At 47.7% G+C, this 22,639-nt stretch overlaps 5 non-coding genes across 5 annotated transcripts; 2 read left to right on the plus strand and 3 right to left on the minus strand.

The window, feature by feature from the left end:
- The first annotated feature begins 1,883 nt into the window (after window positions 1–1,883).
- Trnas-aga lies at window positions 1,884–1,965 on the plus strand. Its single transcript has one exon. It is a non-coding gene; the product is annotated as a tRNA-Ser (tRNA).
- Window positions 1,966–15,763: 13,798 nt separating this feature from the next.
- Trnas-cga lies at window positions 15,764–15,845 on the minus strand. The gene has a single exon. It is a non-coding gene; the product is annotated as a tRNA-Ser (tRNA).
- Window positions 15,846–16,432: 587 nt separating this feature from the next.
- Trnas-cga lies at window positions 16,433–16,514 on the minus strand. Its single transcript has one exon. It is a non-coding gene; the product is annotated as a tRNA-Ser (tRNA).
- Window positions 16,515–16,902: 388 nt separating this feature from the next.
- Window positions 16,903–16,975, minus strand: Trnar-ucg. Its single transcript has one exon. It is a non-coding gene; the product is annotated as a tRNA-Arg (tRNA).
- Window positions 16,976–17,983: 1,008 nt separating this feature from the next.
- Window positions 17,984–18,065, plus strand: Trnas-aga. The gene has a single exon. It is a non-coding gene; the product is annotated as a tRNA-Ser (tRNA).
- The last annotated feature ends 4,574 nt before the right edge of the window (window positions 18,066–22,639 follow it).

Genomic DNA, 22,639 nt, shown 5'->3' on the forward strand with positions numbered 1-22,639 from the left:
CTTGGCTTAAAGCCACAGCCATAACGGGGCATATCTTAGCCGCCACAGCAGCAGCAGCAGCAGCAGCAGCTCTCAGCATTCAGCTCTCAGCTCTACTCAGTTCTGCTCTGCTCTGGTCAGCGATGATGATGAATTGCATTTTGCACACTTTAATTGGACGAATGTGTAATTAAGTTGTGTGCCAGTTCATAAATTGAATGCAGCTCCTCCAACTTTCAGCTGCAGCAACAGCAACAGCAACGGCTACCACTTCAGTGCCGCCACCTCCGCCGCTCCACTGCATGTCCGCAACAGTCTGCGCTGGAGTTTGGGTGCTGCCAGAAATTTCCATGAAATCTTCAAATCAAACAAGACACATGCGTTGCGCATGCGCATTGTCCGCTCCATCTGACCATTGCCACGCAAGAGTCCTTCCTTCGACTGCAACAGAAGACAGACAGCAAGACAGCAAGACAGTCAGACAGTCAGACACAGCCAGAGAGTCATCCACCAGCTTTTGGGGGCCACCTTGCTGGCAAGGCCTGGCCCGGCCTGGCCTGGGCTGCTGCTCACTGAGCCGTCGTCATCGTCATCGTCGTTCCACTTCGTGTTCATTAACGCTTTGCCCATTAAACCTGAAAATGAGGACTGGTTCCCGGGTGTAGCCTCTGCCCTGACTTCTGTCTCCTGTCTGCTGTCTCCTTTCTGCTGTCTGCTGCAGCCATCCTTTGGGCCAGGCTGATTTCGGAAAGCGTTTAATCGCATTTACATAGATTAGGCAGAATTTGTGTGAAATTGAAACTGAGAGCAACAAAAAACAACTGAGAAAATCAACAACAAGGAGAGAGAGAGGCGAAAGCCAACGCAAGACGAATTTCGCATACCCTGGCAAATGGATGCAGCATCGAGGATAAACCTCGTAGGTATTTCTGATAGATGTGGAGGATTTATGTGCTGCATAGATTGATAGGTGATTACTTATGGCAACAATTAAAATTAATTATAAATTAAATTCTCTGAAGTTCGCTCAAAATTTGATTAGTTTCCGTGATGTGTGCTTTTCGGCCATTGAATTATTCGCAGCATCTGACATTGGACCTGTGGCTGGAGACCTACGGTGCCACGAATTCAGTAACGATTTGCCAGTGGGGGAAACTCTTTAACAAGATGCAACCAGGACGAGTGAACCAGAGCGGGCTATACATGCCGCAGCAGTGTGACTTTGACAGCCAATAACTGGCGCATTTTCAGTAAGCGTGTGCTGGAAAATATGGAGCATGGCCCTGACCACAAAGCAGCAGCAGGAACAGTTGGCCTCCGGCGAGGATGGGCTGCTCGAGGCGTTGCTCCACGAGCTGATGATCAGGAAACTCTGCTTAAAAAATCACATAATAAAGAGCGCATTAATTATGCTGAAAAAATACATTAAAAATATTAGCTGTATGCTAACAACAAAGCCAAAAGGTGGAACGGGCTCCGATAAATCTTGGGGCATCTTGACCCTGTCTCCCGTTTCAGGAGACAAACAAAAAACTCAGTTAAGTGGCAGGACAGTTGCCATGGCAGGTGACAGCGGATCTACGCGAAAGTCAACCACTCAAAGGTGTTCCATGCCATCGAGAACTGAACATCTCTTGCCTTGAATCATAACAAAATAGTCTGAATAATAATCTTATCTAACTGCAAGTTCTGCCCTGTCATATCTCTTCTGATTAAGGTATATTGATGGGTTTAATTTGAAATAAATTAATCAGCCAATTCGATAATCGAAGTTCACTTTGAGCTCTGCCGGAACCACTTTCATATGTCATATCTCAAGCCCCATTAATCTATAAGTAGTTTGTGCTGTGATTGATTTTATGGCAACGCTATGATTGAAGCTAGACTGACTGACATACCATCAAGCAGTCGTGGCCGAGCGGTTAAGGCGTCTGACTAGAAATCAGATTCCCTCTGGGAGCGTAGGTTCGAATCCTACCGACTGCGATTCGTGTGCACAAGAGCTGAATGAAGAGCATTGAACATGCATTTGTTTTTGCTTAATTTCAGCCAGAATTAGCAGCTAAAGTTTGTCCACTTTTTTTTGCTTGCTTGGCAACGGGCATGTCCCCTGCACTGCCCCCAGCCCAAGTCTTTCCAATCATATCCCAGACATACAGACACATGCACTTACTTACATATAGTTGGTACATATAAAATGTTGTGCCACTTTTCGTTTGTCTAACTACTGAAGCTCTACGAGTATCAGAAGCCATTTGGCTGCCTCAGTCCACTATTGAGGCGCCTCACTCACCCCACGCCCACAGCACACACCCCACACCTCACACCCAGCCCCAACCCAGTCACTGTCTCAGCCAATCTTTAGTGCATATTTTCTCGATGCTCACTTTCTTGTTCATTTCGTTCTGGCATTCTTTTATTTCTGTTTATGGTACCAGGTACCTGCCGCATGCCGCAGGGTATGCTGCTGCAGAGAGAAGCCTTTTCAATGCCATTAAATATATGAATTATAATTATAATTGATTGGCTCTACTATATATTATATATACTATATACTTTGAGGAATCCAGGCGCACATTTTTTGTGGTTAAGTCTTTGAAATAATTCACAGAAATCGAGTGAATACTCGCACAGCCAAAGCCTCTCTATTTACTCTACCTGCCAAAAACTATTTTAATTGTTGATCCACTGCCAATAACTCAACCATTATTTAACGGGTAGTATCGGCGCAGGGGTATGGCCATAGTCGTAAGGTGGCAAACCTTCCATCGTTGCTGCCTTGCTCGTCTGCCATTTTTTATACCAACCCAAATTTCTTCATCAATTAAGAACATCAACTCGTTGTCGTTGCAGCAGACCGGGCAAGGGGGCAGCAGGCCCAGCACAAGAACAAAGACGATGCAGAAGCAGAAGGAGCACAAAAAAAAAACCCACCAAGAAAAGGCTCAGGGAACGAGTGGGCTGGGGTGGGCTAGGGGTGGTCTGGGGTGGGTGGCAAATGGCGTCGACTGCTCCGCTCCGCTCCTCTCCGCTCCGCTCTGACTATGCCTTGTCCATACTTGTTATTATCCTTCGAGTCGAGGACGCTGACACTTTTTCGTCATTACTGTTAAAAGCGTTAAGGGAAAACGGGACGAAGCGGACGAACCAACAAACAACAAAATGAAAAGAGTTTTATCAGCCCGAGAAAATAAAGAACGAAAAAAGAACAGAAAAGTAAAGAAAAAAAACCCAAAGAGCAAAATAAGCACAAAAAAAAAAAAAGAGAGCAGAAAAACTAAAGCAAAGGAAAAGAAAAGAAAACTGCAAGGAGCTGGGCATAAAATCTGTGTAGTAGGATCGACTGGTGTGTGGCAGAGCGGGGGAGGGGTGGCAGGATGTTTGTTGGCCAGGGTGCCAAAAATTGAGGTTATCGCTGAGCAACGGCAACGATGGGGGCTGGCGGCCGAGGGAGAGCTGGTGGCTGGTGGAGGAGCAGTGGCATACAGGACGAAAAATGCCAAGGCGCGTGGGTCGGCATGTCCTTCATCAGGCTCATCAGCACGGACAGAGCGGACAGAACGGACGAAGGCGGAGGCAGCTGCAGCTGCAGCAGGATTCTTGTCGTCGTCTTCATCGTCTTCGTTGTAGTCTTCGTCTTCGTCTACGTCGTCCTCGTCGTAGTCCTGCGTGCTGCACGCGTCGTTGCGCTTAAATGCCAAAATGTATTTCTCTCTCTCCCCCCCCTGCCGTTAGCCCTGCTCTCCGCCACCTTGCCCCCTGATTGCCGTTTTTCCCCCACTACACCCCACTCCTTGGGTTGCCCTCCCCCGCCCCACCAGCCACCCCCTCGACCAGGCACACATCTTATAACCATTCCGAATGACATTACGAGAGGGTACGACCAGAGCATATGCTGTTTATGCTCCCTTCGATGGAGAGTATTTTTTTTTTTTTTTTTTTTTTTTTTTTTTATTAATGGAGTAGATCCTCTAAGACTATGGCTATATGTGCTGAGCGTGGGATGTCTTTTCACTTGTTTTGCTCAGACATTCCATTGAGCAAAGGGCTTTCCCTGATCCCCTGATCCCTGCCTTCATACGCGTACTTATCTCACTCACTATGTCTCGTAGTAAAGAGAACTCATTGCCTTGTGGAGCCAAAAGAACGTCGCAAGTTCTTCATATCGATGCTTGCTACATTTCCAAAATGAAATGGAATGTAATTTTCGGTTGATAAACCATGAGAACGATCGACAGCGAACACAACTATATACCTATGGGATAATGGGATGTGGGATGTGGGATGTGGGGTACCCACAAAGCAGCCTAAAATACTGAAAATATATATGTATAAATGTATAAAATAATATGTATGAATATGCATAAAAGCCATATAAAAGCCATTCCTTTGGGGGCCATAGTTAAAGAGGGATTCAGGAAAGAGGGATACATTTTTACTCCATTTGCAGTCACGTGTAAAATAACAAGGAAGTGTCCTTGCTTCCTATGCTGCCATAAAAGCTGTAGTCTCTATAATATTACGTATTTAATGAATTTTTTTAGTTTATTTTTTTTAATTTTTTTACTTTATAATTTGCACAAGTAAACGGAACAGGGACGCGGACAGCCAATACAACCCAACTTTACAAATCGCAAAAATCGCGAAATCTTTTAACTATTTTTCTCAAGTAATTTTAAAAGCAATTAATAATTAATTTCAACTGATGCTGCCCGTATTAAATCTGCATATTTATGGGGCAGCAGCTAGTTGCGAGCATCCCTTTTTTACGCTTCCTTTGCGTTGCACTTTCCTGCCATGCTTTTTTGTTATGCCTTTTGTTGGTTGGCTAGTGTGAGGGGGGAGGAGGAAGTTTTTCACAAGTTTTTGGCAGAGATTGATGAATTTTGATGATGTTTACGCGCAAAAGGAGAATTTTTCTTCAGCTGCATTTGTAGGTCTTTGCCTGCCCCCGCACCGCCACCCCTCGTTACGCGCTCCCTCTCCCTCTGTTACGCGCTCCCTTTACGGTGTGTGTGTGTGTGTGTGTGTGTGTGTGTGTGTGGGTTGGGAGGAGGGAAATTTGTGGCAACAGCAGCGGCATCCTTGAAATAACCTTAATCCCCCGGCACGAGGGGCGAAATGAATGATGTTCTATGGAGGGAGACGCAGGATGCGGCAAGGCAGCTGCAAGGCTCCTGCTTACCCCAAGTCCTTTTGCGGGGCTTTAGTTCTTGTTCTGGTTCGTGTTGTTGTTGTTGTTGCTGGTGTCAGCGGCCTGCATTCCTTGAGTTTGCACCCACCCCTACCCACCCACTCACCCCTGCTGGCATCCTGGAGCCTGCCTTGGTTTTATGTTTCAAGGATATCGTCTCATTTTTTACCCCACTTTTTTTTTTTGTATTTTTTGTTTGTGGTGCGTCGTCGTCGTCTCCCCCTCGTCGTCGTTAGATTTTCATTTTCATTGCAATTTCATTTGCTTGCCACACGACGAAACGAAACGAAACGCAAAAGTGGCCAGGACCCTTTGCAGTTATGCCCCAAATCCCTCTTTTCCCTGTTCCTGCCGCACCACCCGCCCCACTCGCCCCGCGCTGCCCCTAGTTGCACCCCTGTGTCCTTTGGTGCGTGTGGCAAGCAAGGACGCATATTAATATCCTTACTTAGCTGCATGAAATGTGCTTAGCACGTTTCCACACTTTCCACCCGCCCAACCACATCCCCACCCCTGCCCCCAGACACCAGCCCCAGCCCCCCCCCCACCCACAGCCCAGCCCTCTGAAGCATCTTAGCAGCTGCACAGGAATTTTCCTGCCCCTGTCTTATCTCTCTCTCCTTTCTTTCTTTTTTTTTTTTTTTTGTTTTTTGTGTGCAAAGAGCCTTGGAAGTTTCTGCACTTTAAAATTCTTGCAGCGGATGCCCTTTCAGATTTCAGTGGCACATCCTGCCCCTTAATGGGGCAGTGGGTGGGGAGGGGCACGCAATTAGTTGCATTATAATTTGCTTTGCAGCAGCGCTGCCCCATGCCCACATATGGACGTGGAGCAGCAGGCTGATGGACTGATGGACTGATGGACCGATGCCAATGCCAATCGATGGCGGAGGCTGCACAAAAGGGGGCACGCCACCAAAGGGGGCGGCAACAACACACACACACACACACACACACGGAGGCTGCTCCGCTGCTCCACGTGCAACAAGGACAACACAAAGACTACGTTTATGCAACAGTCATTCGCTGGCAATGACAGGCAATAGCGGGTCCAGAGAGAAAGCGACAACAACAACAAAAATGCTCAAAGGAAATACACAAAAAAGAAAGAAACGAAACGAAACGAAAATGTGCAAATGGAATGAAAATGAAAACCTACCAGGAGGCTGCAACTGGCTGAGTGGCTCAGAGTGTGTGTCTGTGTGTGTGTGTGTGTGCTGCACTTTGATGCTCTTATTGCGTTTGCCACACACACACATACAGAGAGACACAGAGAGAGAGAGACAACAAGGAGAACGCAAATCAAATGAAACACCAAAAAAAAATTCAGAGCAGAGCAGAGCAGAGGGCATGCAGGAGATGGAAGAAATTGAGTGCCGCCCATGCAATTTGCAGTTATTGCCCCAAAAGGCATCGCAATACAGGCAGGCATCGCCACCCACCCACCCATCCACCCATCCACACTAGCCAACCACCCACCCAGCAATCCGCCCCCCCCCCCCCCCACACAGCCGTGTGTCCCTGCCGTTCTGCTGGCAACAGGCCGAGGCTTTCATTTCGTCAGGATGAAAATTTCATTTTTGTTTCGCTTGTTTTCCCATTTTGCCGGGCGCTCTTTGCCTGCCGCGTTGTGTGTGTGGGGGGGGGGGGGGGATGGCAAAAAGCATCTACAGCATTGCCAAAAAATTTCCAACCGGACGCAGTTGGTCAGTTGGCCCTGCCACTGCCACACACACATAGTCATAGCCATAGTCATAGCCATAGCCAGGGCTTCACCTACGCTTCGGACAGAAGTCTGCGCACAAATGTATGCAACGGTCCGGGCAGCAGGCAGCAGGCGGCAGGCGGCAGTGGAAGAGCTCGGGCAAAGTAACAGGGCACAGGAATGCGGAAAAGTGCAAAAGAAAATGTAAATGAAAAGAGCGTGTGCTGCACAGTGAAAGCGCAAAAACAAGAACAAGAAAGAAGCACTGGCACTGGCACTGGCAGAAGGGAAACACACACAAAAAAGAAAAACTAATTCGATTAATCATCAGGCCAAAAGGCAGTAGCAATAGCAGCAGAAAGGGCAGGAGTGGGGTGGTGGGGAGTGGGCTGTGGAGAGTGGGGGGCAGAAGCCGTAGCAGGAGGAAGTGGCAGTGGCAGTGGCAGTGGCAGGCACCGGGAAAAAGGGCATCCTGGCTGGCAGACAGGCAGCACAACAGCAGCAGCAGCAGCAGCGGCAGCGGCAGCTATTGCTACTACAGAGGGCGCAAAACCAAAAGGAAAACTACGCTGAAAAGGACCCGGCACCCATTACACACACACACAACATACACACACACACTTGGACGCATGCAGCATGCTGCAGCTGAAGGATTGTTGCTGTTGTTGCCAACGTTGATGACTGCCCCACACACAAAAAAAAAACAAAGAAAAAAATGAACTATGGGGCAGGGGCGGAGGCGGAGGCGGAGGCAGGGGCAACAGCTTATCGAGGATATCAACTGAGAACTGCGAATACACTTTCAGCGGAGATTTCCTTAGTAGGAATATGCACATAAATGTACATGGTATGTACATAGTGCTTGTGGGCGGGTGGATAGAACTGCAGATGTACATATGTACACAGGATTCGATGCCAACGATGAGTCGATGAAGCATTAAAAGTCGGCCTGCGATCATTATAGTTCAGTGTATATTTTCTCGTTTTTTTTGGGGGGGCGTTTTGGTTGGTATTTAGATTTTCCTACAAGCCTAAGGCTGTCCGCAAGCCGTGTGGATCGTCAGTGCGCTGTCAGAGAGCGCTAACAGTGAGCTGTGCTGTCAACGGAGAGCGGTAGCAGAGCTCTGTTAGTGCAGAGCGGCAGCAGAGCTCTGTTAGTGGAAACCGCTAAAAGTCAGCTGTTAATGGAGAGCATTAACAGAGCTTGAACGGAGAGCGCTAACAGGCTATGCTTTGAATCTGGAGTGTTAACGGCGCTGAACACACACATATGCAAATATGTAAGTATGTAGAAACGAATGAATAAATTGGATAATTATTTAAGAAGAATTTATTTAATAACTTGAATTCCATGTGCTGATTTAAATTGTATTTCCATGTGCACCAATCCCCACACAGTTCTGTTAGATCTTCAAGCAACTTCATTGCTAATTCCCCCATGAAATGGAAACTAAAGATCAAGCAAAGCACAAGCAACAAGCTGCATGTGGGAATCACGTAACCCTGCTTCATGCGAGTAGTTACCCTTTGCCGCTCTCACACTCCCACACTGCCACACGCTCTCACGCCCGAAAAGGAGTGTTTGGGCCCCATTGTGGGTGTGGGTGTGGGTGTCCGGGTTGATGCGAAGGCGTTGCTACTGACGCTGCTGGCCCCTTACCCTTGCCACTGCCACTGCTGTTATTGCTGCTATTGCTGCTGCTGCTGCTGCTGCTACTGGTGTGTTGCACCACTGGGTGGCCTGGCCTAAGCTGCCCCCGTGCCTCAGAGGAGTACTGCGACGACGACAACGACAACGACGATGACGACGCATGCACAGAGCCATCAAGCGAGTGTGGCATGTGGCATGTGGCATGGGAATTGGGTTCGCACAGCGGATGTCAGTTTGAACTGACCAATCTGCAGGCATATATTGCAATAGGCGCATGCTGCAGGGTGCACGGGTGCACAGTGCGTATGCGCAATGCCCGCAATTCAGGTGGAAGCCCCCCCCCCCCCTCGCACCCCACTCACACTACACACACACACGCACACAAAAGCAAGCAGGAAAACAACGGAAATATCAAATGGATGAAACTGGAGCACAAGTGGGAGCTGCTGAAAAAGGAGTTGGAGAGTGGGGAGGGGTAGGTGAGGGGGCAGGGAGGGGTTGGAGACTGGGGACTGGACTGTGGGCTGGGGCCATGCAATTAGTCTAATTGCTAAGCATGCTGGAGGCCATTTCCATTTGCATTTGGCTGCCGTCCACCCAAATCCGAATCTACCGGCAAGCCAGATCGAAGTGGGAGCCAGAGAGTGCCACAGAGAGTGCCACAGAGTGCCACAGAGTGCCAGCCATTGAGAGCAGAGAGGAGCTGCCTCCACTTGGCGCTAATCGTTCAAACGAAATCAGCAACAATTCATTTGCACAACAAGCGCCCAACCCCCAGCTCCAGCTTCAGCTTCAGCTCCAGCTCCAAGTGCAGCTTCGATTCCAAGACCCAGACCCAGAACCAAGACCCAGAACCAACTCCAAGTCCAAGTGCAAGTTGAAGCCGTTGCTGTTGCTGTTGTTGTTGTTGTTGTGCTGCTCCTACTACAGATTATCTTAATTCACGTTGTGGGAGACTAATGAGTGCAAACCAAACCCTGGGCTGCAGCCAAAACCAACCAAAACAAAAATGAAACCTCGCATCGCAACGTGAGGCCTTTCTCTCAACGCTGTTACCATCCAGTGTCCCCGCAGCCAGCAGCCCCACAGCCAGCAGCCCAGCCCCCTTTGGACAGACGCCTCTCATTTGGTTGCCTTCTTGTGCCTCACATTGTGGCAGCGCTTTTCGGACGTTCATCCATCGTGCCATTCAACATGCGTGCGTTGTCTTGGCCTCGTCTTTAATTGAATTAGTGGGACCAGTCAGCCAACAACCCAGGCTCAGGCACAGGCCACAGACACACAGGCCACAGTCACAGTCACAGGCCACCAAACGGAGCCTCAATCTTTGTGCACTGAGCGAATTATCTGATCAAGAAAAAAATAACATTTCGCAGCCCAAATGGCAGTGGCAGAAGGATAGCCATATAGTTGGATGAGCAGATCTTAAATGTGGAAGAAGCAAAAGGCAGATCTATGCAAGTCAGGCTGGCAAATAAGCAGCAGGCAATCACTGGGAATCACTGGGACTAGGGCAGGTTCAATGGGAAGGCCACACAGTAAGTGAGGCAAGTGAAAGGAGTAAGTGAGGCAACAGGCCCACCAGCAGGCAGCTAATTGATAAAGAAATTCCCCAAATATACACAAATAATTCAGAGCATATACTCGAATCATAGAGGCATAAAAACAGAACAAAACTGCCTGTCACCAGTGCCCCTAGCCAACTTTAATAGTTTCCCCATCTGCCTCCTTCGTTGCTTCCTCCTCCCCACACCCATTTCTCACAGTGCAGTGCCTGCGCTCAGTGCTGCTGCGGCGACTGCTCAGTCCCGGTGCGATCTGTGCGTTTCAAAATCGCATTAATTGTGCGCGAGCCCCGAAACCCAAACGAACACTCGAAGACGATGCTCAAAGTCTCGCCTCTGGAGTGCTGCTGCCAGCGATCCCAGCAGCACAGAAAGAGAGAGAGAGAGGCAGAGAGAGAGCGAGCTCTATGGAGAGCCTGCTTGTAGCCTGCTTGCAGCCTGCTTGTAGCCTGCTTGCAGCCTGCTTGCAGCCTGCCTGGAGCCTGCTTGCAGCCTGCTTTATCTGGCTGAACGCGTTGTGCGTTGCTTGTGTCGCCTTGTGTCGCTTTTAATTAAGCATAAATTTCATCACATAAGATACGAGATGGAGCTGAACTGCACGGGGCACGCATCTTCTGTCTGCTGCGACTGTTGCTGTTGCTGTTGCTGTGGCTGCCTCTTATTGATGTTGCAGCAACATGCAGTGTGCAGTGTGCAGTGCAGAGCTAAGCAGAGGCTTTTATTTTGTTTTTATTGTGCTGGGAGGGAGGGAGAGTGGGTGCTGGCAGACTGCATTATGACAGCAGCCTAATTGATTGAGCCATTTCCATTGTTGGCCGGGGTTAGCCGCACTCCAAGACAGAGACTCAACGACGGCGAGCAGCAGCCCCAAAGGGAACTACTTTGCATGTCTGCAGCGTTTCTTTCAGGTCTCTCGTTTGTCACCCTGCTCCCTGGCAACAGCTGCTGATGCTGGCCAAGACAAATGAATTGCCATTAGAAATGGCTAAGCACGCAGCTCGTCGTGGCTCCAAGAAGTTTTGCGGCTTTGGCAAGCTGCTGCCAGTGGGAGTTGTAGCTGAACTTTGAAGCAAATGCCCCCAAGGACCGATTAACAATTGCATCTATCTGTTTGCGATGCAACGTCAAAGAATGGGGCACATAAAGGGGCACAGCCATAGGCATGCCCAGGCTCAGCCTGTGCCCCAGCCTCTTGCATATTCCCATTCCCATTCGCATTCCCATTTAATATTTTTATTACATTTTTAGGGGCCTGTTTATCGGGCAGAGCCAATAGCCGTGTGGCCGGACATCCGTGTCCCTGTGCATCATAAAATTCCATTCAATGGCTAACTCTTTAAGCGCCTCCCCTACCCCCATGCCCCCCGCTCCAGCGCCTAGCCTCATGTCCTTAGCAAGTGGCTAAACTTCGGTCAATGACTTGGCCAAAAGCTTTTGTTTGGTTATTGCTTTTGTTATTACAGAGCCCTCATATGGCCACGGGCCACGGCCCACAGACCATGGGCCATGGGCCACTTTTCCTTCTGCCCAGTCTTATTTTGTTGTCGTTGTTGTTGTTGTTGTGATAAGAGTAGCAGACGAGCCCCGCAACCCACACCACAGACGCTGACAAACACCTGTCTGGCGCTGGCGCTGGCTCTGGCTCTGACTCCTGCCCCTTGGCTCTTTTGCTGGCTCCTGGCTTTGGCTCCTGCGGCTACCTGGCCTGGCTCCGGCTCTGAGTCTGAGCCTGTTCTGTTCTGATTTTTTGTCATCATCGTTTGAAATTGTATCGCATTTTTTTAAAGGATATTGTTTCAAATAATTCAAACTGTAGTCCGGACTGGACTCGACTGGCTGTCCCCCTGTCTCTCCCTCCCCCCCTTTAATGTTTTGCGCCAATATTTTGCGGGCAGGTGGCATTTGGCATGTGGCATGGTGCGGTCTGGGCCTGGGCCTGGGTCTGGTAAACGTCAGGAGGCGCCTCCATCAGGCGTCGCCATCGTCGTTGTCGTCGTCAGTGTGTCCACTGAAGCGTGATGTCGTCTGACATTTACGGATATGTATATGTACATGGACACCCGATTACTCACATAGGGAGACCTCCGTCCGTTCGTCTATCCACCGATCTGGGCAGCATGGGCGGGTGGGAGGCCAGAAGGAGGCGCGAATGCGGACATTTGCTTTGCTTTTGGCCCCTGTCCCCGGCCCTGTCCCCGGCCCTTTCTGCGGCGCTCTCGTTTTATGTATTCCCGTATTTGCGTTTCACTTTTTTTTTTTGCTGTGACTATGCGGCTCCTCCTTGGCTCTGCCGCCCAACCAAAAATATAGAGAAGAAAATAAAACAAAACCAAAAAAACAAAAAAAAAACACTGAAAACTTTGCAAAAATTTTGTTAACGTAAAAAAGTCTCTTTGTTGCGCGACAAGCTGCAGGGGGGATAGGCTGGGGGTAGGCTGTGGGTTGGGTGGCATATATTCCATAAAAATATGCTAGCCGTGTGCTTGCTCTTTTGCCTGCTCCTCAGCTGCCTGACAGAGACTGACAGAGTGGATCGACTATGTGCTGGGGTTCGATGGGGCTACCAGTGCCAAATAAATAATGGCTAAATGTGCGGAGGCAGCTCAGAGGCAGACTCTTCATAGAGCTTTTTCATTCGCCATTAGAGTATTTTGCAGTTCGTTGTGAGCACCGGCTCTGCTGCTGCTGGCTCTGGCGGCCCTTGAGTAGTTCCACACATTTCAGTTTTTTTTTTCCACTCCTTTTCATTCCCCTTTTTTTTTTTGTCGCAGACAAGCAGACGGGGCTGCCGGCTGCCGGCTGCTAACTCCATCTCCGGCTCTTGATCCGTCTCTGATGTATCGTCAATATTTTGTACCTTTATCAAAATTAAATTCCGGCCAAGAACGTGTGTGTGCCTACGTGTACGTGGATGGATGGATGGATGGATGGATGCCGCATTCCTATGCGGGAGATTTTTTTGTTTGTTTTTGTTTTTGTATTTTGAATTTGAATTTTGCATGTCTGATGTCTGGCCTGTGCCCCGTCTGTGCCTCGCTTGTACCTTTAATTGTGTTTCCAAATGGATTCATTAAATGCTCTAAAAATGGTCAGCGTCTCGCTGATTCGACTGCTGTTCGGTTGCACATTTGTTGGGCCTATCCGGAGGCTTCGCAGCTGGCAGGGTGGCAGGGTGGCAGGGTGGCTGCGACACTCTGGGCGCGCTAAGGGTAAAGTGCAGCCCCCATTTTGTGTGCACTGCAGTTTGTGCACAAGGGCGGCGGCTCCCTCAGCGTTTGATGAATGTCGGTTTTTGTGGCACTGCCGCTGTCCCTGTGTCCCTGTGTCCCCTGTGTCCCCTGTGTCCCCTGTGTCCCCTGTGTCGCTGTGCCGCGTCCTGTCGCTGTCGCTTGCATGGGTGTGCTGTTCGCCTGACCCGTTTTGGGGGTGGGCCTCATCGATATGGCCAAAAGCCGCAACCAATCGCAGGGCGAATGCAGTGCTGCAAAAAAACGCAGCAACAGCAGCCACAGCCCACAGCAGCTGGGGCAGCCGTGGCAGCAGGACACGCTGACCAAACGGTGACGCCCATGTGCGCCCTGCGCTGCGATTTGCATGCGTCCGCATCCTGCCACAGCCACCCACCCAAGCCGCGAGGTGGTGGCTGCTGCTGCTGCTGCATGGCACGGAACGGCGGAGGGGGTGGGGCAGTTCGACGGCAGGGGGTTGCTTATGTGCCGCGTGTGCACGTTAATTACTCCGCACTGTTCTCGCTCGCTCTCTCTTCCACGCTACCTTTCTCACTCTATCTGCATGTGTGTGTGTGTGTGTGTGTGTGTGTGTGTGTTGTGTTCATCAATTTGCCATAGATTGCAAAAAAGTGAAGTCTCAATCAGCGGCAACAGCAACAGCAGCAGCAGCACCCAAAGCAGCAGCTAAAAACGAAAATCAACAATGATCGATGTGGGCAATACCCTGGGCAAAAGCAGAGCAATATTCTACATTTATTTGGGAACAAATCAATTAAGGCGAATCTCAGCAGCTGCAAAATAAAACTGCCCACAGTTGCAGGGCATATAAATCTATGCCAATGGAATAAATACTAATAAATAATATTTTTAGCTGGGCCATACCTACAGTGACAGTGGTGTCCATTTGAATATAATATATTCATGTGCAAATATCGACTAGCTGACAGTGAAATGTGCTGTCCCCGTGCCAGCCCATTCACTTTGCCGCTTATGCCCCGCTTGCCCCGATATTCCCTGAGCAAAAAAAACTACACAGAGCAGAACGTGGGGAAGCGCTATACTAGTGGGCGGGGTGGTTACTGGGTTGGCGTAGTGAGAGGGAGAGCCAACCAATATGCTTCACATGCACCCAATGTCGTGGGCATTTATGTACTTCCCATTTTCTTTTTTCATTTCTTTTTTTTATTTTTACGTATCAAACGAACTTAGTCTCCTCCTGACCAGCCCTGCCGCCTCCCACCCCAGCCAATCCCACCATCAACCATTTCTATCCATAATAATTGAATTGGAAAATGGCAGAGCGTGGGGGTTGGGGCTGGAGGCACCGGGGGCGCGGACTGGGACTGGGACTGGGACTGCTGGTACTGGTCCTAGTACTGTGGCTGGTTTTAACGCTACGCGACCACAGGAAAATCGTAATTAAACAGGATATGATGTTGGTAAAGGTCCAAGCCAAGCCATCTATATATGAACAGTGCACACACACACATATGTATGTAAATGGGTGTGGGTGTGAGTGCGGTTGTGTATATACAGCTCCATGTGATGGCTGAATAAACTTGTTGTCTCCTAATTGGGAAACCGCTGGGGAAAAAGCACGAGCAAAAAAAAACAAAAAAGAAACATATGCATAAGCCAAAGAATTACACCACCCACCCCCCCACCGCCTCAGTCCTTTTTTCGCAAAACTGAACTTAAATTTGACTTCAAATTAAATTGGATAAATATGGCAGCTGAAGCAGAATTGAGCACGCCAGAGATGCCCAAGAAAAAGGGCCCACAAGAATCCATGCGGGTGGGCAGGGAAACCCCACCGCCAAGGGAAGGAAGCTAACCTTTTTGTAGCAATTTTAGGTTCGTTTCCATTGCCATATCTCAACAGTTACTTGTTTCAAATTCAGTTCCCAAATCTGCTTAGCCGTTTCAAATATTAAGTATACGACGCAGACATTTCCACAGAAACTGATTCCATAGACGATTAATATAACAATTAATAATATAATATTAATAATAAAACAAATTACAAGTTTGGTGAGCAAACTAGGCATAGAGCACAGAGTTTGATGCCTGCGCAGGATGTTTAGGGATAATTCAATCTTTGCCAATTGTTTTTTATTTCCACGCTGATTTATACGTATGCGGATTAGTTCTATGCAATCATTCGCATATTTTGAGATTTTTAATTTCAGTACAAGTGTTAAGCTCCGTGTGAAACACGCGCCTTTATTTAGACAAATTAATAGCAATAAATATTAAGAAAACTCCAAAAAGTGCACACAAGTTTTTGTTTTAAATTAAAATTTATGGCACTGCGCACAGGTACAGATGAATGTATGAATTTTTCTGCGTAAATTGTCAAAACTTGTATAAACTTTGAAATAAAAAATGGCAAAAAGTAATTGTTGGGAGTCTCTGTCTAACCAAACCCGACTCCAACACGAGCGCAGCCGGTAGGACTCGAACCTACGCTCCCAGAGGGAATCTGATTTCGAGTCAGACGCCTTAACCACTCGGCCACGACTGCTTATGGTAAGCTGCAGTAATAATCTACCATAATCTATGGGCAGGGGTTAAAGGATCAGAAAAGATAAACCCCCATTAAGGATGGGACGGATGCAAAATGTCCAAAAATAGCTACAAATTTACATAATGGCAGGACATGCATACACCTGCTGTATTTTAAACTTTAATTTATATTATTGTCATTCTTAGCATTCATTACAATAATGCAAAACTCATTTCAAAATTGTAAATGAAATGGAAATCCGCCTGAAAGCAAGCAGCAGCAGCAGCATTTCGTGCAGAAACCTTCCATAGGACACAATAATCTCGCGATATGAGATTGAGAACGTATGGAGCTTTTATTTCTATGCATCTTTGATGGAAGTACTAAAATTTATATCTGCTATGTGATACAGACATATCTGATACATGATAAAACACTTTCGACGGGCAGGAAATGTATTTTATATGTTTCACTTATTTATTGAATTTTATCCATAAAAAAATAGCATGAAATTACAAAGATGTTGTAGTCTTCTTCTTAATAATTTTCTTTTAATAAAAATGGAAAAATATGTGACGGAAAAAACTAATTATTTCGTACTGATGCGCAGCCGGTAGGACTCGAACCTACGCTCCCAGAGGGAATCTGATTTCGAGTCAGACGCCTTAACCACTCGGCCACGACTGCCATACAGATCTCGATGTCTCGGGATAGACATTAAAAGCTACGGCAAGGAGAAAATATATGCACTAAAGTGGCCTTTCTTCCTTTGGCGGAAAACAAATCAGTTCAACCCTAGAGAAGGGGCAACCTGGCATATGGTGGCACAAATGAAGGCAATAACAAATATATTCAATGCAGTTTTGTGCGCATTTGTGTTATGGAAGAGGAGGGTGGAGCGTGAGAGAATCACATTCATATCCTTTATCCTGTTCCCTTATCCGATTTCGTTAGCTATAAAATATTGCCAGCCACATGCCATGAATAAACATAAATAAAAAGTAAACAAAACAAAAAAAAAGAACGAGCTGTAATTATGCGAATTCCGTCCTATCCTTTCGCAAAAACGAATCGACGACCGTGACAGGATTCGAACCTGCAATCTTCGGATCCGAAGTCCGACGCCTTATCCGTTAGGCCACACGGTCAGTTGAGCTACTCGGGCTTGGGCCGTCACTTAAGGGATGGGCCTGGATCAGCGCCTTCCAGGAACAAAGCCAGGCTCCAGGAAAACCCAGGCCAGAGGCTCTTCCTGCCAATAAGTTCCTCAAGGTTTCCCAAACTTCGATGGGGCTAAAAGGTTCAACTGCAAAAGCCCTCGCTCTGGAATGATGAACATACGCACACACATGACGCAATGCGTCCCACTCGCACCGAGTGCGTCGCTGCACGAAAAAGAGCGAGAGGAGAATAGTAATCATTGGGAATTAGAGGGGGAGGGCGCCAAAGTTATTTGTGTCATTGCGTACATACGTATGTATGTATGTGTATAGATGCAGAGATCTATGTACGATGGAAACAACAGACTTATTGGGAGTACAAGCCGAAAGACTAATCACGTGTGGATCGCGTTGCAAATAAAGCCAGCGAGTGGAACGTAAGTAAAGAAAGAGTGGGAGAGAGAGAGAGAGCAAGAGGAACCCAAATGGCAGATTACCAATAAATAGTCAATATTTACAGAAGTTGTATTAAATTAAATATGTATTAAATATGTACATACGTACATATGTATGTACTTGTATGTGTGTGTATTTATTACTCGTATCTTAAATACATTCATAGGCTCAGGCCAGGCTTTAAAGCTGATATCCAATTTTATGATATCAAGTATAATACATACAAACATACATATGATGTACGCATACATACATGCACACTTTATCTTCCGACATCAGCTGTCAATGCATGAAAAAGAGCGAGCAGGCTTGAGAGAGCGCTGTGTAGATATCATTTAATTACGTAATCAGCTAAAACACACCTACATATGTACACACACATGCACATATTCCAGCACACATTTGCGTATTTATATTTATTAATCCTAAGACCAGGACTTACAGGGATTACGTATTTGAATCCTTGCCAGTCTATAAATAGATCCAACAAATATCTGCATATATCTGCATTCATATTGGAAAGCCTCCCAAACGCATCAGGCAGTCGTGGCCGAGCGGTTAAGGCGTCTGACTAGAAATCAGATTCCCTCTGGGAGCGTAGGTTCGAATCCTACCGACTGCGTTGCAGCTTAGCTTTTTTGCTGCCATATTTTATTTGAAAGTTCATAAAATTTGCAAAAATTTACGCAGAAACATTGATACATTCATCTGTAGCTGTGCGCAGTGCCATAAATTTATTCTCATATGTAGATATTCTGCCCAAATCAAGATTCCAGCCCGTACTTTCGTTTCGTCTCGTCTCGTCCAGGGCCAAAACATGCCCCAAGCCCTACGGTTAACAGCCACAACGCAGCACAAAGGCTAAATCAAAGACACCCACAAAACGTGGCCCAGCAGAGGTCAGGTGTCGGTGTGGCTGTGGGTGTGGCTGTGGGTGCCAAAGGGGGGCAGACAGCGAGACAGACAGATGGCCAGGGACGTGGACGAGGACGTTGGCGGAGGGAGCGAAACATGAACGTGAATCCACGTGAAAATCCAACGAGAGCGAGCCCCGGAGACAGAGACAGTTTATTTCATATTTGGGCGAATACATATTTCGGGCTTAATAATTAATTTTCGGAGAGCGCCTTCAGCGCCGTGTCCTTTTTGCCGGAGCAAGCCAGGGACATCCGTTTCAGATTTGAATCTCCTTCTACAGTTCCTGCCCTGCCCTGCCCTGCACTCCATCCCGCATTCCCCACCATTGCTACTTGTACTATCTTTTCTTTTTCTTTTTCTTTTCTTTTTGTTTTATTTTTGTTTATTTTTTTTGGTTGTGTTGGCAGTTGATTAGCCGCACTTAGTGGAACGGCATTAGGCCACTTGACGAAATTAATGGTATACGCCAGCGTGGGTGGGGTGGGTCGGGGCGGGACAAAGCGGACTCAAGGGTGCAGAGGTCTCTCCTGGTTGCTGGCTCCTGGCTCCACCAGGGCGGTCGTGTGTAACGGCGACAGCTGCTAAGACGTGCAAATAAACAGAAAATTCCTGCCGAAAATATAATCCGGAAGCAGGCCACATAATGACAAACGCCCGCCCAGCCAGTGCGAGCGAGAGAGCCGGAGAGCGACCCGGAAGAGGTGGTGGTGGACGGGGAATGGGCGAAACAGACAAAATGCCTCCTCCATTCCCGTCGAACCGAAAAGAGGAAAAGGATTATAAAATACGACAGAACCAACAAAATAAATGCTACAGAAAAAAAAAAAATAAGGCAAGTAGGAAATGCCACGCAGTTATTTCGACTAGGGGATGCCCTGCAAATGCTATGGAAAATTATGCAAAAAAGCCTGCAAAATATTAATTAAAATAACAAAAAAATTATAGCTATTCTATTAAAATAAATAATACAAAATATCACTAGCTAGATTTGAATTAAATGATATTTGCTAGATGGGTAAGCTGGTAAGCCTTTTTCCCTTGCCTGGAATGGCCTTTCGCCGTTTACCATATGGAGGATTCCATGGGCTCTACGGGGTATCAAAACTTTGACTCAGTGTCGCGACAACACATCGACAGCGGCGTCATTTGGCGTGCATAGGAACCGTTAGTCCGGGCCCTCGGCAAATACAAGTAAATATATCCCCGAAAAAAAGAGCCCCACCAGAACAGACAAACACAACAAATAACACAAGAGAGGGAGAAGAGGGAGAAGAGGGAGCAGAGGAGCAGAGAGCTTGAGGCGGAGATAGTGGAGCGGAGAGAGAGTGCAGAATGTTTGTACTTTAAATGACATTCCGCAGTAAATTTCACGTTTATAGCCCAACATACAACAAATAAATATCAAGCGTAGAACGTTCCCTGCCGGCTGGGGCCGTCGCTGGCAGGGGCTGGCAGAACAGAACAATTGAAAGTGGACGAAAAACGAAAAAAACAAAAAAAAAACAAAGATATATATGTATATATAAGAACGGATGAAGGAACTGTTGTGTTCGTTAAGGGCCAACGCCAGGATCAACTTGCCCAGCAAAACAATAAAAAATTATTGCACAAAATAATAAAATACTCGTCGTACCTCGGTGCAAGTGCAAGCGGAGATGGGGAGGAGGGAATGGACTGAGGCAGTGGCCAGGGCCAGAGCCAGAGCTAGAGCCCGAGCTAGAGCACTGAGCCCTGAGGCTGCGGAAACGTTTCTTGGTGAGATTCTCTCATAAATCGAAATGAGTGAGAGGCCATCATCAAAGGATGTAAGCAATTCAAAGCTCATGCTCAAAGCGGCCATAAATCCACGAGATGTGCATCTGCTCGTATCCCTGTGCCTGGACGATTATCCAACCAGCTTTTCGGGGGCAGTCAGAGAAGCCAAGGAAGTGTTCGTTCACCTCAAGAAATAGTTATGGCCATAAAATGTAATGGAGTAAATTCAGCAAATACTCGCATATATTTTGGCAACAAAGCAGCGAAAGTTACCCCAAAATTTCCTACAAATTTTCATTTTTCTTTTAAACCAAAAATCACCTGCCACGCAAGACGCAACCAGCAAATCAAATCAGCACTGAGCGAGTGTCCTTAATGTCCGCCCTCACATAGTGGCGACTTCATTTGGCTGAGGATTGACAAATAGCAGCTTCATTTCACAGGGACTTTCATGGGCATATATTGAGCTCTTTCTTCATTTTTATATCTCTTGCGATTTTATTACGAGTTCTGGTTGAGTTGCACAACATTTTTGTGCGCTGTTTTCTGGTGTGATAATTACTCCAAATTAATTGTAAATATTCTGCCCAGAAGGATGTCCCCTGATGGCTGGATGGATGCATCCAACTGCAAGGGCGTGCACAGAGCGCACCGCAAATAATATTCATTGCCATATGCCCCATTCAGCAAAGTATTAAAAGCTATTCGAAAATTCTCGTATTAATTCTGTTTGCTTGGAAATTCTTTTCTTTTCCTTCCTTTTCTTTTCTTTTCTTTTCTTTTCCTTCCTTTTCTTTTCTCACTTGCAGACATCAACTTTGAGGCAACTTTCGCTGCTGGTGCGAGGGCATGGCCCACCAGAGACCAATATTCCCAGGGCAGGGCAATCAGCAGGCCCTCAGACTGAAACGGAGTTCGAAATCGCAGTCGAAGTCGAAGTTGAAGTTGAAGTTGTTGTTGCAGTTGGAGTCTGCGGGCCCGAGATGGACATATCAGCGGCACTTCATCTTGATTGACATGCGCATTCAGAGCGTTGACATAATGATGGACAGACCTTGGTGGCCAGGGCCAAAGCCAGGGCCAAGGCAACGTCAGTGGAGCTGCGTTGCTTGATCTGACCGCTGGGGCGGGCACTGGGCACTGGGGACATGCACTGGGAACCTGGTCGGCGCTTGGAGTTAAAATTGTATTCCATATGCGTAATGAGAGGAGTTGCTTGATAGCGGTGATTGCGGCCTTTAAGATTTCCCTCAATATCAATTTTCATTGTTTCGCGGCCCGGCGAGATCCGCCCTGGTCCTGGATTGGATTCTACATGCCTGCTGAATGGAGTCAGGAGTCAGTACCACTACGGGGGTGTGTGTGTGTCTTGTGTGTGTGTGTGTGTGTGTTGTGTCGTGGCAGCTTTTGGTTTGTCACTCACGATCTCCTGTGGCCGATCGGTGCGATCTGCCGCTATCTGCGATGACATAAATAGACGCCAATTAAATGGCCCTTTGATGGGCCACGTTTTTTTTTTTTGCACTTGCCCGCCGTAGCCCCCTCGCCACAGCTCATCCTTGCCCACACTTCTGCCTCCCTCGGCTTATTTTTTCGGCTGTTTTTTGTTTTTGTTTTGTTTTGTGGCTTTTTGGGCAGGCAACCGGCCACAAAGTAACAGCAAAACGGAAATAATTTTACAATAAATTATATCAAAACGAATCGCGCACACAGGCACACACACAGGCACACACACAGTCACAGACACACACACAAATATGACATAGAAAGTTCTGGCCTCGAGCGAGCAAGAGAGGGCGTGAGTGAGAGAGCGGCTGAGGGAGTGAGAGAGTGTGGGAGAGAGCTGCTGAGGAAGTGAGTGAGTGAGGGAGTGAGCGTGGGTGAGAGGCGGAGCGCGACGGAACCGGTTTCTTGAAACTTTTGCGAGACATAACGGCGGCGCCTGCCAAAAAGGAAACGAAGCAGAGAAGAGCCTCGCGCCTCGAGCAGCAAAAAAACAACAACAGCAACAAAAAGTAACAGAAACAATAACAACAACAACAACTATTGGGGTAACGTACAGCTGATATAGCCGACCATGGGTATACCCTTTTGGGAGGAAGGATACTTGAGGATATTTGTGCCTTTGGCTTGCCTCTTGCTGCCCACTGCTAAAGCAGATCGTTGCTTACCCCATTGGCACGACTAAAATATACCCTGGGGTGCACTGGCCATGGAGCGGCAATAGCCAGAGGCCACTGGTGTGGAAGGAAGGGTGGCAGGAAGACTGCCAGGCAGCAGCAGACCCTCCAGAACTTTTGTGGCGACAATTTCACTGGCTTTTTATGCCACCCATCCGCACACCCACCCACCCAACCACCCAACCACCCAACCACCCATCCACCCACACTGACTGTGGGATGTTGACTGCTGACTGTTGCCTCGGCGGCGGCCTGAAATGCTGAGACCTGTCGAAACTTTTGCATTGACTTTTGGGCGGCGACGGGGGGCTGTGGGAAAAGTTTTGTTGCTTATCGCCCAAGT

The sequence above is a fragment of the Drosophila obscura genome, unplaced genomic scaffold (genome assembly GCF_018151105.1).
Source record: "Drosophila obscura isolate BZ-5 IFL unplaced genomic scaffold, ASM1815110v1 contig_73, whole genome shotgun sequence".
In the NCBI taxonomy this organism is placed as follows: domain Eukaryota; kingdom Metazoa; phylum Arthropoda; class Insecta; order Diptera; family Drosophilidae; genus Drosophila; species Drosophila obscura.